At 46.8% G+C, this 17,652-nt stretch overlaps 1 long non-coding RNA gene across 3 annotated transcripts; it reads right to left on the bottom strand.

Annotated features, from left to right (window-relative positions):
• Positions 1-1,188: 1,188 nt before the first annotated feature.
• On the bottom strand, positions 1,189-17,592 carry LOC149326010 (uncharacterized). 3 transcript variants are annotated; one of them, XR_016286092.1, is made up of 5 exons: positions 9,638-17,592; positions 9,490-9,546; positions 2,195-2,345; positions 1,913-2,078; positions 1,189-1,542 (listed from the first exon to the last, which is right to left on the bottom strand). It is a non-coding gene; the product is annotated as an uncharacterized LOC149326010 (long non-coding RNA). The 3 variants fall into 3 exon arrangements; XR_016286094.1 differs by lacking the exons at positions 9,490-9,546; positions 9,638-17,592 and adding exons at positions 7,426-8,578; positions 8,777-8,942 and having other exon boundaries at positions 1,913-4,967; XR_016286093.1 differs by lacking the exons at positions 9,490-9,546; positions 9,638-17,592 and adding an exon at positions 7,426-8,942 and having other exon boundaries at positions 1,913-4,967.
• Positions 17,593-17,652: the final 60 nt, after the last annotated feature.

Below are 17,652 nucleotides of genomic sequence, written 5' to 3'. Positions count from 1 at the left end.
GCCCTCCTAACGAGACTCTCGATGCGCCCATAACAGAGGTGGAGGTTAGCGCTGAAATTTTGACTTTAAAGACGCGATCGGCCGCCGGCCCAGACGGTGTTACGAACAAATTATTAAGGAATCTGGCCGACATGTCCATAACGGCGCTCACGAAATACATGCAGGAGGTATGGAGTGGCGGCCGTCTCCCTCCGCAATGGAAAACTGCAAACGTGGTGCTAATCCCTAAGCCGGGTAAACCACCCGGATTGGAAAATCTTAGACCAATTTCCCTAACTTCGTGCGTAGGAAAGCTTATGGAACGCGTCATCCAGACTAGACTGACACGCTTCATGGAGCAGAACGACCTGTGGCCGCACGAGATGGTCGGATTCCGGCCAAGCTTGTGTACGCAGGACGTGATGCTTCGCTTGCAACATGACATCATAAATTCGAGATCCAAATACGCGAAGGTGATTTTCGGTTTAGATCTAACCAAAGCCTTCGACAATGTTACGCATGCGGCCATCCTTGCGGGGCTTCAGGAAATAGGTGTCGGCGAAAGGACGTATAATTACATCAAGGATTTCCTGTCACGCAGGACGCTAAAACTAAAATTTCAGGACTTAGAATCCCCCACGGTTTACCTGGGAAGTATTAGGGAACGCCGCAGGGATCGGTGCTCTCCCCCTTCCTTTTTAACGTGGCAATGAGGGGCCTTCCCGCCGCACTCAGGAATATAGATGGCATAAAATTTAGCTTGTACGCAGATGACATCAACATATGGTTGAACAGCGGTAGTGACGGTAGCATAGAAGAGCGGCTGCAGGCAGCGGCAGACACTACCCACGAAACACGAAAAGCGCTAATAGACGTCTAAAAAAAGTCTCGGAAGAAAAAGCTTGACATCTAAAAGAAGTTTCATCTAAGCAGTTTTTTAGACTTAGACGTCTACTAGCCCTCTATTAGCTCTGCTAACGCTACGCTTGTATACGGCTAGAAAACTTCTGAGGTAGAACTTTCTTAGAATTTTTTTAACGTCCCTTTTTTTTCCGAAATGGGTGCCTGTAATATCTTACGCATTTCAAGACTGATTTTTAGTGCTGCCTTTAAACCCTCTAAAGCTTTAAAAATGTTAGTTCATTTTTCTGGTATACACTCAAAAATGAACTCAAAGCTGATTTGCAAAGACCCGAAAAATGAGCACACTTTTCAGTCACTGCATTACTCTTTATTGAATCCAGTGCATACACCCACACAAAAAAAGAAAGGGACCAGGAAATTAATGTTAGAAGCCATGGAGGAGGTAGCTTCACTGGTTTGGCTGACATTACAACGGTAAGCACTTGGATGGCGGGAAAGTGTCGAGCAGCAACCAATTGTTAAATCAAAAATTCATTCGGCCCCAGGCCTTGTTCACAACGGATGCGTTGACGATCAAGTTGCTGTGATGTGGACGGCAATGAAGAGATCGCTAGGTGTTCCAAACATCGCTTTTCTTGCAAGGAGGATGCCAACTAGACGGTATACAAGGGGAAGTCAAATCCAGCTCTGTTCAGCAGCCTGCAGAAGTGAAAAATATTAGAGTAACCAAAAGCACAGTCAGTCAGGTGCATGTAGAATGGCCAATGAGGAGTCGGAAGCAAATAAGACCAGGAAATGGCAAGGAGTGACAGCACAGGCAATAAAACAAGCTAACCAAAAACATATATGCATATGATGTCACTGCAAGCGGCATTTCAGCAGAGTGCTACGGCTCACCATAAACTCAAGAAGTCAACCACTGTGGAGGCCTTTAAGAGAAGCAAAATTCAAACAGCGTGCATGGACACTGAAAGCCAAGCAGTCAATAGCAAGTGCACTGCCTTACTGCGATGCACACTGTACTCACAGAACCTCCTAAGCTGCATCTCGCAAACAGGCTTTCTCTTACCTGAAAGAAGTGGCTGAATCAAAAGTGGTTGATGGTTGACATCTTGCACCGTCGCACGAAACCATATAAGAGATGCTGCTGTCCTGGTAATACCTGCATCACTTCAGTATACACAAGAGATGCGTTAAATCTTGGACCTAACCTTGACAGCCACACAGGGGCACATCTGAAAGATAAGACAAATAAAAGTGCGTGTGTATAAGGCTCTTAACACTGCATTGCCAAACAAGCCCTTTCTAATCTGTACGATGAAGCTCAAACAGCGGGCAAGAGATTACTTACACCACTGCACAAGAAGCATTTGTCCAGATTCCCACCTCAGAACTGAAACAATCTCCAGACCAAGTCTTCTGAACAACCAAGTACAAGGTGCTGCAATTAATTTGCGTGAAACTAGACCAGGTCCTTGCTCCTCCGGCCAACAGTTGGGGTCCTAAAGGACAAACACATAATGGGGCTTGTGGAATGAACATCAGCAAACAGCCTAGACCTATACAAGAAATCATGAAGTGAAAGAAAATGTGTCAGCTGCAAAGCGTGCTTACCAAAACTTGAGAAGTTGAGCAGGAAAGGAGGTCCTCTGAAAACCACTGCTGAACAGCCTGTACCCAAAACGAAACGTACACAGTGAAGTAGGGACAACGCCAGCGTGCACGGTGCAATGGTTTTCCAAAAAATAAAAGCTGCCATGCCTGCAAAGAGCCGTAGTACTTCACTGCACTGTCAAACAGCCTGCACACATACAGAGCAGCACCACTGAGTAAACTACCTTTGTGCCGGGGCTCTCAATCGCAATGAAATAAAACCTTGACGCAGTTAAGATAACCACAGCCTTTTTAACGCGTTTCACTGACGGCAATCACAGCAAGGAGAATTGGAGCACACAGGTGGCCAGATGAGAGTCCTTGGCAAGAATAAAACCCTGCCAGAATGCAATAGAGCGCAGACTTTAATCAATGTGTAGGAAAAAATTCGCGCCTTATCAACGTACGCTTAAACAAAGCTGGTTGGTTTGAAGCTTTGTCACGTTCACCTTGTCATCGCCTTGGTAAAGAAAGCAACTCGCATGCGATAGCAGCCTAGCTGTATCCACTTAACAAAAGCTCAAATACATGCAAATGCCCTGTTTTAATAGATTCAACGCTGCGCTTTGGTATGTAAAACACTGACTGATACTGTTTTGTGATTTGTAAACCAAAGGTTCAATCAGGCGCGTTAGTGGCAAAGCCGACACTTTCACCACAGAAGAGAAATGGAAGGTTACTTACTTTTGCGGAAAACGAGGCTCACATCTCAGTGCAACACTGGTAGTAAACGATACCGCAGAAAAAGGGGAAAATGCAAACTGCAGCGGCGTGAAGTGCCAACCAGCGCGGAAAAAGTGCGCAGCGAAACGTACTACAACGTGCGCAGCATCCGCTTCGCGCGCGTAGCTATCGCTAGCCTCTGCAACGCCAAATGACCAAATGAAGTACTAATTTCTAAACGTAAAAATAAACAAATCATCAAAGAACCAAAAAAAGAAATTGAATCTAATACTTTCATGTAAAACATAAGCACTGGCAGCTTCGACTAAAATTTTTTTCTGCTTTAAACGGTTAAAACCACTTTGGCAAACTATCCTGCATCGCCACCGTGCGGAGCGACACCAAGCAGCAAGCTGCGCCGTGACTCAAGAAAGATTGCCTCCAAGATACCACGAAAAGATAGCGCGCGGGTGATCTGCGCGATAAACCGCGCGAGCGAGCTCGGCGAAGGCGGCGGGAATGCGGCGAAGGCAGCGTGCGCTGCGCCTGTCAATCCATGTCAATCCGCATGCTGCCGCCAGCTAGCCGAGGCGTAACAGAGGCGTTCGCAACATGCAGCAAATTTTTTCACTCGCGTAACTACCGTCGGCTTTCAGCCTTACGAGTGGCGGGTTAACTGCACTCGATGTGGAAGGTGATTCGGGCTCCGTAGGAGAAAACGCGCTTTCAGTGTTCGAATACAGAGCGATCTTTGCACCGGCGCGCCTGCTCTTCGAAACGTCAAGCAGGAGAGCCATCTAATTTATGTGCCGTGATTTACAGCATGTTTAATCCACGGTGGCAACTCTCTGCTGATTGCTGGCGCATCTCCTTGACGTGGCCTCAAGTTCCACGTGTTTGAAACAAGTCTAGAAAACATCTGACTACAGATGTTTCACAGAAGTTTCACAGCAAACGTCTGACTGCAGATGTTTAAGAGACGTCGCAGAGGAAACTTCTTCTTGTCGACATCTATGAGACGTTTGAACACAACGCAAGACGTTTGTAGACATTTGAAGCTGTTCCGAGACGTTCGTAAGACGTTTTGTTTCGTGGGTAGTGTCCTACACGGCCGAAAGGGGCCTTGTGTGTTCGCCGCATAAATCGGAACTTTTTGTTTACAATCCGAAAGCGCTCTGGTGCAAGCGCGACTGGAATTTTGAAATTAAGGTAGAAGGCAAAGCTGTACCTAAAGTTAATCACATCAGGATCCTCGGACTTTTTATCCAAGAGGACGGTTATAATGAACTATCGAGAAGCTCAGCAACTACGCTGCGCAAGTAACAGGGATCTTCAGGAGGGTCGCGCTGAAGGGCAGGGGCCTCAAAGAAAGTAGCCTCTTGAAACTGACGCAGGCTTATATTATTAGCCGAATATCCCAAGCAACCACCGATATCCTTCGGACGGCCGACAGAGGTCTATTTCGGATGTTCTGTACGTCCGCTGAACATCCGCAAAGAGCCGGTAGACGTCCGTAGGCCGTCCGAAAGGTGGCCAAAGGTATACGGTTCGCCCGCCGACGGACGTCCAGTTGAGTACGTCCATTGGCGGATCTTTCTCGAATATTCGCATATATGGTGCATGCGTGCTTTTTTCACTCCGCGCAATGCAATAAAACCAAAAACAATTTGATGCATAGCACGCATATTTTATTGTGGTTCATGATACATCAGCAGAGCAATGGGTTACATTCGGAAAATTTCTTAAATGTGACTCTTCAAATGTGGCAAGCTTGGGACACATCCGTAATCTTCCCACCCACAGGATTTCTGAAATAAAAAAGAACGCGGCAAGCATCAGTCATGTGAAACAAATGGCACAATGCAGCAGCCAAAGTAAAAACATTGGAACCAATAGACGATATGCGAAATTGCTTGGCGGTCTGGCAACACCGCCCCCACAACTTCCGGTTTCCATCTTGGCGCGGTCGAGCTCGTCGAGCTGGTGCATCGTTCGCTATGCGTACTTTCTTCTTGCGAGTGGAATTTCAACAGGCAAGCATCAGCTGCTGCGTTGTTTTCACAGCTGATCTTTGACTAAACGTAGGTGCTTTTAATAAGCGCCAGCTTACTCCTTCCGCGTCCTCAGCTTCGCTTGAAGTCTGGCGCTGATGATCGCAATAATCGGCACTCGAAAGTGGGTTGGAAAGTCGAACCGTGACCGTGTGCTGTTGTCGTTTTAATGCTCGCATTAAAGCACCAGTTCAAGCATCACGCATTATCATGGCTATTTTATTCCCAGGTGGACGTGAATTTATCTTGTAGGGTAGCGAGCGGTTATCTTGCGGTGAGTGCGCACGTGTGTTGACAAACTTCTGTGATAGTGCGAACTTTCGTTCGCGCCGACGCCAGGAGCTTCGTGCATTGCAGTATAATCACACAAGACCCTCGACCAGCTGCGTAATTCGATTCCTTTACTGTAATGTGCAATGCGCACGTGCGGTTTTCAACGTCACCGTTTCAGAGCCCGGCGTCGGTTGATTTTCGCCGCAATTCGTTGAAACCGCGTCTTGCTTAAGACGCAGTTGAAGCGAGTATTGCGATGTTGTCAATCGATATTACCAAGAGGAAAGTTGGCACATATAATTCAAAATGTAAGCAAAGACGCAGTTTTTTTTTTCAGATAAGCACTGAGCTACCGCGGCGGCTTGCTTAGAGAAAGAGCGTACAGCTGTAGGTGCTTGCACGGACTCGATAGTTGTGTGTGCAGGGGCGAAATTAGCATGTTCGGTTGCTTCCGAAACTCAATTAGCTTACTCCCAAACTTGGACAAATGGCTTTGTTGCGAAGCAAGCTGTTGAAGCTTGTCACAACGATAATAAAATCTGATGGCCTGAAGCGTTTTCAGAACACTGTTGCACGAACTTTCTAGCTTAGAAATGCATCCCTCCTTCATAATAAAGTAGCTATATTATTCGCTTCTTTTTTTTTTAATTTTCGTCGCCGCAGATATGGAAGGTATAGGAATCCTCAAGAAATAAAGCATTCGCACCTCAGTTTTTATACGTAGGGTGTATTGGTTCACAAAGACTCCTTAACGCGCATAACATATGCGTATGGTCCAGAGAGTTTGCTCGCCCTTCTAAAACTAATTGAACGCGGGAAAAACTTAACTGAACACGTAGCAAACTAAGCAGTAATCGGCATATGGTTTTTCCGAGTGAACTTATTTCGCCACGGCACGAGCGATTGGCCCGCGCAAAAAAATTACCTTCTCTATTACGTTGTTCAAGTATGCGTCTATATATATTCACGCCCGACCGGGGAGTTGATAAATGCACGAAATCAGCTTCTAATTTTGATCAGAGACAACAAAGGCTGTGGTCCTTATCTTAATTTAAACGCAAATCACCTCGAGAGATTTGTCAAAAATCAGCGCAGGAAGCGAAAGCTGCGCACTGACGCGTGCTGACACACGATACCTCACATGGCGTTTTGTGTTACTAAAACGTTGGGACGGAGTAAAAAAATAGAAAAGCGAAAAGCTGGAACGCACCTAGTTCTGGCACGCATCGTAGTGTCTTTTCACAGTGGAGAGGATAGCGCAACACTGCATCGGCATTTTACTTTTCAAACGAAGCGCAGCCGTTTTAACCCAACGCTGGGCAGCAGTTTCGTTTTCTGTACCGTGCCAACATGGAGGACTTAGTTCTCGGAGCGTCGAGAGATGGCGCTGCGCATTTCGCATATAGTCTATTAATAGAAGTGTTTAATGCTGTAAGTATAACAGACAATGCACTTTAACAAACACCTCAATAAGTATAAGGCAATAACAGCTCTCACTTTTCCACACCATATTTGACAATGTATCTGTTCTTTATTTATTTTCATGGGCCTTAGGGCACTAACCTGCGCAGCACTGTACGCGACTGTGCACAGAAAGCCGCAAAGCTTCCGTTGCGAACCACTGCGACCTCACGTGCTTCCTATGGTCTGCCTTTCGCGCGTTGTCACTCTTTATATAGGCACAGTGAACATAGCGATGCCTTAAAAATTAACAAGATGCGAAAACACTCCGTCCCACAACTTTGAAGAGGAGTGGGAATTAGTCGCGCGAGTTGAGGGCTGCCGCAGCTGTGTGATGTAGGCTCCCGAAAGTGTGAGAACAGCACACACTTGGGGAAGCCATCTCCTCGCGCTTACTGCTCCCACTGTCCTGTGAACGAATGTTATATGAGCATGCTGCATTGTCCTGGAAGCAAGTTCCAAGAAGTGTACTGATACATACCTTCGTAGGCAATCACATGTGCACTAAGCCTTCTTTACACCAAGGTCGACGCAGTACGGGATTCCGGTGTTCCAGAAGAGCTTCAGGCGCTTCCCGTATCTTTCGAATTGCTTAAGTTACATACAACTTTCGTCCACAGACCGAACAAAGCCACATTTTATAATAACAGAGCTATAAAGATCTGCGCGACAACACTACGCGACATATCAACAACAGCGCTACGGAGCCGTACTGATGGATTGGATTGGTCTGACCGCGAACTGACATCTATGATGATGGTGATAGCAGAATGCACGGGAGTTTTGATCATTGGTTTTGATGCTTACGAATGGTTTTAATGGCAAGTTTAGCTAGCAAAACAGTGGACATGTCGCGCAACTCCTCTAATTTGGAGAAGTTTTATAAATATAAAACTAGTCATTGAGTTCTTGCAAAATTCTGCAACACCTGCTTCTCCTCTTAGATAAATTTAGCTCGTTGGCGGCTCTTCCCACGAAACACAAAAAGCGCTAATAGACGTCTAAAAAAAGTCTCGGAAAAAAAAGCTTGACATCTAGAAGAAGTTTCACCTAAGCAGTTTTTTAGACTTAGACGTTTACTAGCCCTCTATTAGCTCTGCTAACGCTACGCTTGTATACGGCTAGAAAACTTCTGAGGTAGAACTTTTCTAGAATTTTTTTAGACGTTCCTTTTTTTTCCGAAATGGGTGCCTGTATTATTTTACGCATTTCAAGACTGATTTTAGTGCTGCCTTTAAACCCTCTAAAGCTTTAAAAATGTTATAGTTCATTTTTCTGGTATACACCACTCAAAAATGAACTCAAAACTGATTGCAATGACCCGAACATTGTCGGCCATAAATGAGCCCACATTACAAGGGATGTATGGCTGTAGTAATGAGCCATAAATGTATGTGCTAGCACACTTTTCAGTCACTGCGTTACTCTTTATTGAATCCAGTGCATACACCCACACAAAAAAAGAAAGGGACCAGGAAATTAATGTTGGAAGCCATGGAGCGGTAAGCACTTGGATGGCGGGATGTGGATGACACTGAAGAGCTCGCTAGGTGTTCCAAAAATCGCTTTTCTTGCAAGGAGGATGCCAACTAGACGGTAACAAGGGGAAGTCAAATCCAGCTCTGTTCAGCAGCCTGCAGAAGTGAAAAATATTAGAGTAACCAAAAGCACAGTCAGTCACGTGCATGTAGAATGGCCAATGAGGAGTCGGAAGCAAATAAGACCAGGAAATGGCAAGGAGTGACAGCACAGGCAATAAAATAAGCTAGCTAAAAACATAGATGCATATGATGTCACTGCAAGCGGCATTTCAGCAGAGTGCTACGGCTCACCATAAACTCAAGAAGTCAATCACTGTGGAGGCCTTTAACAGAAGCAAAATCCAAACAGCGTGCATGGACACTGAAAGCCAAGCAGTCAATAGCAAGTGCACTGCCTTACTGTGATGCATACTGTACTCATAGAACCTCCTAAGCGGCATCTTGCAAACAGGCTTTCTCTTACCTGCAAGATGTGGCTGAATCAAAAGTGGTTGATGTTTGACATCTTGCACCGTCGCATGAAAACATAGAGATGCTGCTGTCCTGGTAATGCCTACATCACTTCAGTATACACCAGAGATGTGTTAAATCTTGGACCTTAACTTGACAGCCACACAGGGCACATCTGAAAGATAAGACAAATAAAAGTGCGTGTGTATAAGGTTTCTAACACTGCATTTCCAAAGAAGCCCTTTCTAATCTGTACGATGAAGCTCAAACAGTGGGCAAGAGATTACTTACACCACTGCACAAGAAGCATTAGTCCAGATTCCCACCTCAGAACTGAAACAATCTCCAGGCCAAGTCGTCTGAACAACCAAGTACAAGGTGCTGCTATTGATTTGCGTGAAACTAGACCAGGTCCTTGCTCCTCCGGCCAACAGTTGGAGTTCTAAAGGACAAACAAATAATGGGGCTTGTGGAATGAACATTAGCAAAGAGCCTAGACCTATACAAGAAATCATGAAGTGAAAGAAAAGGAAGGAGTTGCAAAGCGTGCTTACCAAAACTTGAGAAGTTGAGCAGGCAAGGAGGTCCTCTGAAAACCACTGTTGAACAGCCTGTACCCAAAACGAAATGTACACAGTGAAGTAGGGACAACGCCAGCTGTGCACGGTGTAATGGTTTTCCAAAAAATAAAAGCTGCCATGCCTGCAAAGAGCCGTAGTACTTCACTGCACTGTCAAAACAGCCTGCACACATACAGAGCAGCACCACTGAGTAAACTACCTTTGTGCCGGGGCTCTCAATCGCAATGAAATAAAATCTTGACGCAGTTAAGATAACCAAAGCCTTTTTAACGCGAGTTTCACTGACGGCAATCACAGCAAGGAGAATTGGAGCACACAGGTGGCCAGATGAGAGTCCTTGGCAAGAATACCGTTCACCTTGTCATCGCCTTGGTAAAGAAAGCAACTCGCATGCGAGAGCAGCCTAGTTGTATCCACTTAACAAAAGCTCAAATACATGCAAATGCCCTGTTTTAATACATTCAACGCTGCACTTTGGTATGTAAAACACTGGCTGATACTGTTTTGTGATTTGTAAACCAAAGGTTCAATCAGGCGCGTTAGTGGCTTAGCCGGCAAAGCCGACACTTTCACCACAGAAGAGAAATGGAAGGTTACTTACTTTTGCGGAAAACGAGGCTCACATCTCAGTGCAACACTGGTAGTAAACGATACCGCAGAAAAAGAGGAACATGCAAACTGCAGCGGCGTGAAGTGCCAACCAGCGCGGAAAAAAGTGCGCAGCGAAACTATGCACTATAGCGAAACGTACTACAACGTGCGCAGCATCCGCTTCGCGCGCGTAGCTATCGCTAGCCTCTGCAACGCCAAATGAAGTACTAAATTTCTAAACGTAAAAATAAACAAATCATCAAAGAACCAAAAAACAAATTGAATCTAATACTTTCATGTAAAACTAAGCACTTGCCGCTTCGGCTAAGATTTTTTTCTGCTTTAAACGGCTAAAACCACTTTGGCAAACTATTCTGCATCGCCACCGTGCGGAGCGACACCAAGCAGCAAGCTGCGGCGTGACTCGAGAAAGATCACGGCCGGACTGAATGCACCGGCGCGCGCGCTCCGCTGCATGCAGCCCGGCCGTGGAAAGATTGGCTCCAAGATACGCCGCCACGAAAAGATAGCGCGCGGGTGATCTGCGCGATAAACCGCGCGAGCGAGCTCGGCGAAGGCGGCGGGAAGGCGGCGAAGGCAGCCTGCGCTGCGCCTGTCAATCCGCATGCTGCCGCCAGCTCGCCGAGGCGTAACAGAGGCGTTCGCAACATGAAGCAAATTTTTTCACTCGCGTCGGCTTTCAGGGCAATTATATGTTACCTAAATCCAGCCTTACGAGTGGCGGGTTAGCTGCACTCGATGTGGAACGTGATTCGGGCTCCGTAGGAGAAAACGCGCTTTCTGTGTTCGAATACAAAGAGCGGTCTTTGCACCGGCGCGCCTGCTCTTCGAAACGTCAAGCAAGCGAACCATCTAATTTATGTGCCGTGATTTACAGCACGCTTAATCCACGGTGGCAACTCTCTGCTGATTACTGGCGCATCTCCTTGACGTGGTCTCAAGTTCCACGTGTTAGAAACAAGTCTAGAAAACATCTGACTACAGATGTTTCACAGAAGTTTCACAGCAAACGTCTGACTGCAGATGTTTCAGAAACGTCGCAGAGGAAACTTCTTCTTGTCGACATCTATGAGACGTTTGAACACAGCGCAAGACGTTTGTAGTCATTTGAAGCTGTTCTGAGACGTTCGTAAGACGTTTTGTGTTTCGTGGGTTGCACTGCAGGTAGGAGTGGAATCGTACCAATTTACAAACGTCTTCGCGTCAAACCCTCCAACTGATGCAAATAAAACAGTATACATACACGAAAGACTCGAATTTTCTGTGAAATAAAAAACGTCCATACTCATGGCCTGGGAAAATACTCGACCTTACATCCTTCGGACGTCCACCTCGTCTCTCATGCGGATATACAAAAGTGGACACTGTCCGTACGTCCAGCGGATGCACGAATACGGATATCCGAAATCGGATTGTGTTCGTACGTCCGATCTCGGCAAAGGACGTTCGGATCTAGCTCGTACGTCCAACGGATATCTGTGGTTGCTTGGGATGCTATACCACGCCATTCCTCGATATAAGGGTAAACGAGAGAGAGAAGATCGACGCAATTATTCGGCGTTGCATCAAGAGGGCGCTGGGCCTACCTATCTCAACAGACCGCCTGTTGGAAATGGGGGTGCATAATACTTGGATTGAACTCGCCGAGGCGGTGCGAATCGCCCAGCTCGAAAGACTGAGTACAACGAATACGGGCCGCACCATCTTAGAGTGGGTCGGCCGAAAAGTCGATAGGGGCATATGCGACAAGGTCGCCCTACCGCCACAATGTCGCGAGAATATCATCGTTCCCCCCTCCCCCGCAACATGCACCCAGAACATCACAGGGAAAGACGGGAGAAGAGGGCGGAGGCGTTGGTTAAAAGGGCCGGGAATTTCAGGGCATATGAGGTTGCCTACGTGGACGCAGCGAGTGGCAGGTCGGGGGCGGCGGTCGCCTCAGTGGTCGACGGCCGAGGTGCACCAGTCGCCGCCGCCTCCATTAGGAGTAGAAACTATAGCCGGAACCAAGGCTAGTTTGATTCTTAGTGACAGCAAAACAGCAATCTGCAACATCGGAAAGGGCAGGGTCTCGCCAGAAACGGCTCGAATTCTGTCCGCAGCCAAAATTGATCGCAAGATCACCTTAATTTGGGTCCCAGCACACACATCCGTCCCCGGTAACGAGGCGGCCCACATGTTAGCCCGAGATCTCTACTTCCGGGGTAACTGTAGAGCCACCCGAACCCCAGGGGATGGACGAATGTTTGAAAACGTACGCGGAAATCGCCGTGCACTACAGGTTAGGCAGGCGTCTAATGCCACCACCAGATCCAAACTTAACCAATGCAGAGGCCATCGCCTGGCGACGATTACAGGCCGGAAATTTCGTTACCCCGTCTGGTTATTTCAAACCACGTTAGACGATAAAAAAAAGATGACAAATGTAAGACCTGCGGAGCGAGGGGGACCCTCGATCATATAATTTGGCAATGCCCCGGATCCCCGGGTGCTGCGGACAATATTAAGAGTAGAGCAGCCTGGGAGGCCCTTCTGCGAAGCGAGGTCCCCGCCGACCAGAAACGAGCTGTCCGCCTGGCGGCTGAAGCCGCGAAGAGCCAATGTATCTTCGCCAGTCTTTAGTCGCGGAGGTCCCGTCCCCCGTCCCCTAGGCCTGCGCGCCAGGGACGGGGAGTAGGGGACCTCCTACATCGGTGGAAATAAAAGTTATCATCGATGGCTAGGCCGGCAGTCAGCCGGCAATATGCCTAGGTGTCCGTAGATTGGCAAAATCCGGCTTCAGCAGGCACTGTACAATGGCCCGGATGTCGTCCAAAATATTCGAGCCCGAAGGCTGACTCTTTCTGCCGAAAAGTGGCTTCGAGGCGGGAGCCCATGCGAGACACGTCAGCACAGCTCCGTCCTCTTCCTTTTTCATAAACTGTATCATCATCCATCACTTCATAACGACTTTCTTTGCCTGCTTCGATTTTTGACCGCTGCGATCATCCCTTTAAAGTGGGGCGTTTCACGTGCAGAACATTTAACTATGCGAATTCATTCTTCCACACACAGTATCTGACTGGAACACTCTGCCTTCACATATCGCTACCACCACTGATCCCGATAAACATTGTAATCTTATAGCTTCAATACCTACTGCTTAACTCTTTCCGTACATTGTCATTTTGTTTGTTCATGGTTTCCTTTTTTGCAAGGTATGTTATTGAAATGTTTCTTGCATTAGTTTGTATAATTTTAATACTGCAGTAATTTTTACTCTGCCACGCTGCCATACTTTTCTTTTGCTTATTTATGTCATGCTGTTTTATTTGTGGTTCTGTGTCATTTTGACCAACCCCTCCCCCCTCCTATGTAATACCCTCTCGAGGGTATTTTGTATAAATAAATAATAAGAAAAGACATTTAAGGATTGTAGATTGGTTCGCACACAATTCTATTTTTATAAATCACCAAAAAAAATTTTCTTCAGGAACCCTCATAAGGCGCTTTAATTAGATAGGAACCTATATTTACATAAATCAAACTGTAAGGCATGCCTTTGCCAGCCATTACGGTTTGAGCCAGTGGTTAACTAATTAGGAATGTTTTTAGGCCAGCACCTCACCTGGAATAATCACGTCATGTACCTTTGCGGGAAGCTAAGGGCAGTCGTGTCCATAATGTACAATCTGCGAGGGAAAACTGTCAGTTTAGAATTACTATATATAAAGTATTAGTAGGATCAGTAATTGCATATGGGATCACATTATACGGCACATGTTCTGACCATAGAAAGCAAGCTATTATTCGCGCAGTAGAAAGAATTGCCAGTAGTATAGCATAGGCAACGGAACTAGAACAAGAAAAGTACAGCTTTCTGGGTCCCACTACTACTATTCAAATGCTTTAAAAGAATTTGTGAAAACACTGCGTGGCAGAGAGTCAAGATATAAAATGATGTTCAACTTTGTTGTGCAACGTGTTTTTTTAGTTGTTGCAGTTTCATTCACTGAGTAGGAAATTGTTTTTATCCTTTTATGTTGTTATTTTCTTTGAAATTTCATTTTATTGTATAATGCTTCTTATCCCCTTCTAAAGGTGTTTCACAAGCTGCCTGGTCTACTAACAAGCACTGTGCGCTTAGAATGAGCAGAAAACTTTTGTGTACAATTTAGTGGCCATAAACATTGATTTGATTTTTTAAAAAAAACGCTGAGTTTGCTATCTTCCACGTATGATGCTATACTTAAAGCCCTGTTTGATTTTTCGGAATCTGCGCATTCATCTGCGAATTCATGCAGTTAAGGTTCAGCATAAATGCTCGTAAGCACGGCGCGAGATGAGGAATCCCATGTCTGGAATCAACTCCGCACTGCCAGCTAGCCTGCCTACGGCCTTACTACGGTTCTTGGAGCCAGTATATTAACTCTACGCTTGGCGTGCCAGAGAGTATGATACCATAACTGAGTTTGATACCAGAGTTTGATCACTACCACTTACCTACCATGGATGCTCAAAGCATCATGGGCCGCTGAGCTACCTGGTGCGGTAGTCGGATTTTTCGGGAGCACAGTTTGGCTTAAATGAAATGTCCCATTTCAAAAATGCAGTTCGTGTGCGCGCGCGTATGTGCTGCTTCGGAGAAGAGCTGTCAAATGGCGTGGCCTGCGCGCAGACAATTTTGGCGCGAGCGTAGTGCGCAAAAGCTATAGTAGGGAAAACGCTGCAGCACATGACGCCATTAAAAGGTTTCTTTTCCGAAATGCCGTCACAAAACCTATTTCTTTTAAAAAGTGCACCTGTTAAGCACGAAATACTAGTTTCTGTACTGTTCAATACTTCGCCATTAGGAGTACAAGCCATCTCTCATTTTGGGCAAACTTTGCATGGACATGCTCTTCTGCTGCAATTTATAGACAGGATATTGAGTGTTAGGGCATTCTTGATCATTGAACAGCGTTTATTTCTGCATTATTTTTTGGCAAAAAGTTGTGGTTCTGCAGTCGGTAGCTCACCGGCCCACGATGCTTAGAGCGCCCATGGTGGCTGAAGTGGTCTTGAGGGGGCTCCAAGCAAACTCCCATAAGACAGGGCGTCCGCTTTCCCTCTAGGTAACAGTAAGAAACTCTATGGAGCGCACCGCGGGTGAGTCAGTGGACGCTCACAAAACATTAAAAATGCATAATCGGGGCAGCGCATACGACGAGGACAAGATGAGCCACAGACAGGGCACTGATCTCGTCCTCATCGTACGCGCTGCATCTACCTTCTTTAAAGATGCAACTATCTGAACAAAAATAACCGGAATCATTGCATTCTTGGGCAATCGTATCCTACGAATGAAAATGTGGTGCTTTCTCAATATTTTCAGATTTTTATTCAGTATCCCTTTAAGGTGGAAAGTATGGCGGGGGCAGGCGAGAGGGGTCGCTCTTGGTTTGTGCCGCTTCTTCACTAATGGGACATTTATAGCAGGGGCACTCTATCGGCTAGGTGGATAGGGGAAAAGCGGGTGCACGTGCAGAACAATAATCCTAGCGGTGTCCTGCGCACTGGCGCCCAGCTATTCCCCAAGCTGTAGGGGCCCCCTACTGTTTGTAATGACCTCTTGACCGCACTTAGATAGTCGTCATGCTTAGAATGCACACTGCAAACACCTGTGCGAAAGAGAATGCCCTTGTTTCAGGCGGCACACATTGGAGGGTTTGCGAAAAACGATGCACTGCCTTGCTGTCATAAAAAATCAGTACATTTTGGATAGCCGGCACGGCATGAAAGGAATCTTGTCTGCGCGTGCCACATAAGGATCAAGAAGCTTGGAGAAACAACCCACGGAGAGCGCATAACCTTGAGTGTGCTGTGTGATAAGAGGGTGTAGCAGTGCAAAAAAAGAGAAAGGCTGTGGGAAGCTGCAGCGCTGGGCCGGAAAGCGACTAATCTTCAGGAACCTGCTCCACGCCTGACCAATGGGGACGCAAACCCGGTCGGAAGGCGAGGGGTATGTAACGGGACACTACGTGTATGCGCAGAACAGATGCTAGAAGAACGTTTAGCATGGTTTAACGCCATCAGTCAGACCGTTCCATACTTCTAGCTTCGAAGCGCTCCCGCATCCACGGACCAGTGACCGTCAGTTATCGGTACGGCCTAATCATGACCCTCCGATCATCGGACTGTCGCAGTGCCCAGTGAACAATTTTTCTTTTGTCTCTCTCGTGTATTGATGCACTTTACTAGCAAGATTTATTTTGCATTGTAGCCTGTTACATCTTGTGTTGCATTGTTTTGGAGAACACTATGCATGTGTTCTTATGAGTGCTATGTAAATCTTGTGCACCGTCTCTGCTGCTAAAGCTTTTGTTGTGAAGGTTTTGTTGTTGTGACTCCGACCCATTCTCTCGCTTACCACAGGCGAAAGCTGGGCAACCAACGACTCCCTCCTAGTCAACTGGTGGCTGGAATCTATCTAGTGCACTATAGTGGCTGGTTTCTGGCTGAGTTTGCCACGCTTAGTCGAGGGCATCCCCCGAGAGACCGGAACAGCTACCTCCACACACTCCAAGGAAGCCTAGGAGCGCACATCACGCAACACGTGCACGCGTGACACTTGCCCACAATTTCACACTCCAACGAAACCCACCAAGCTGCAACATACCGAGCAAAAATTGGTCGCGCTCGCCTAACCCTGATGCAATTTGGGCCATTTAATGCTGCTTTTGGCACATAATGGCGCAGAAAAATGTATGAAAATGCACGCAGCATCAACGGCACTGCCTGGGAGACACCACCGGATTCACTGCCTGGCAATGTTTGAACAGACGAGATACAAGCATTACAATGCAGTCTTGTCCCCACCCACCAACAGCTGTTGCCACCCCTCCCAACCATTAAAATGCATAACCATGAAGGGAGAGAGAGTGCACAGCCCAACTATTAAGGAAAAAAGAAGCTACACCTACTGTGGAAGACATGGCCAGAGCATGTAAGGCAAGGTAATGGGTGTCTCCAAAGAAGGCAAACATAGCACTGAGGGTCAGGTGGGAAGTTCGTGAGGATGTGGTGGCTGGCCCTGTAGGACAGGGAGCACAGAAGCTACGAATGTGGTGCAACTGCTCGGTGCACTGCCCCAAGGCTCTCGCAACCCAATCACATCCAAGGCAGAATCAGGGACATGCCTCCTTCAAGTGCACACGAACTGCACTGAGAAAGAGAGCAATGCACCGTGTGTGTTCTGCTGGTGGCCACATGCACCTGGACCAGTTCTCACCACCGCCACATGGAGGTAATGCAAACACACCTGCGCTTTTGATACAGCTTGCCTTAAATTTAAACAATGGCATACTATTTGCCAAACAAGCCCATTCTCAACAGAGGCATTGCAGAGGCATAGATATTGGAGGTGTGCCTCCAATATTGACAGGCTTAGGTGTCTTGTAGTTGGCGTTTGTCACTGCAGTTGACCCGTGATGACAAGCCTACCACAATGACAAGCGCTTACATAATTCAGCACACGATGCTTGCACCAGCCATTTTCAAAACATG

Source organism: Amblyomma mixtum, chromosome 10 (assembly GCF_055824585.1).
Source record: "Amblyomma mixtum isolate Tamu chromosome 10, ASM5582458v1, whole genome shotgun sequence".
Classification (NCBI taxonomy): Eukaryota; Metazoa; Arthropoda; class Arachnida; order Ixodida; family Ixodidae; genus Amblyomma; species Amblyomma mixtum.
Note: the sequence above shows the minus strand (reverse complement) of the source record. Positions and strands in the feature narration are given on the sequence as shown.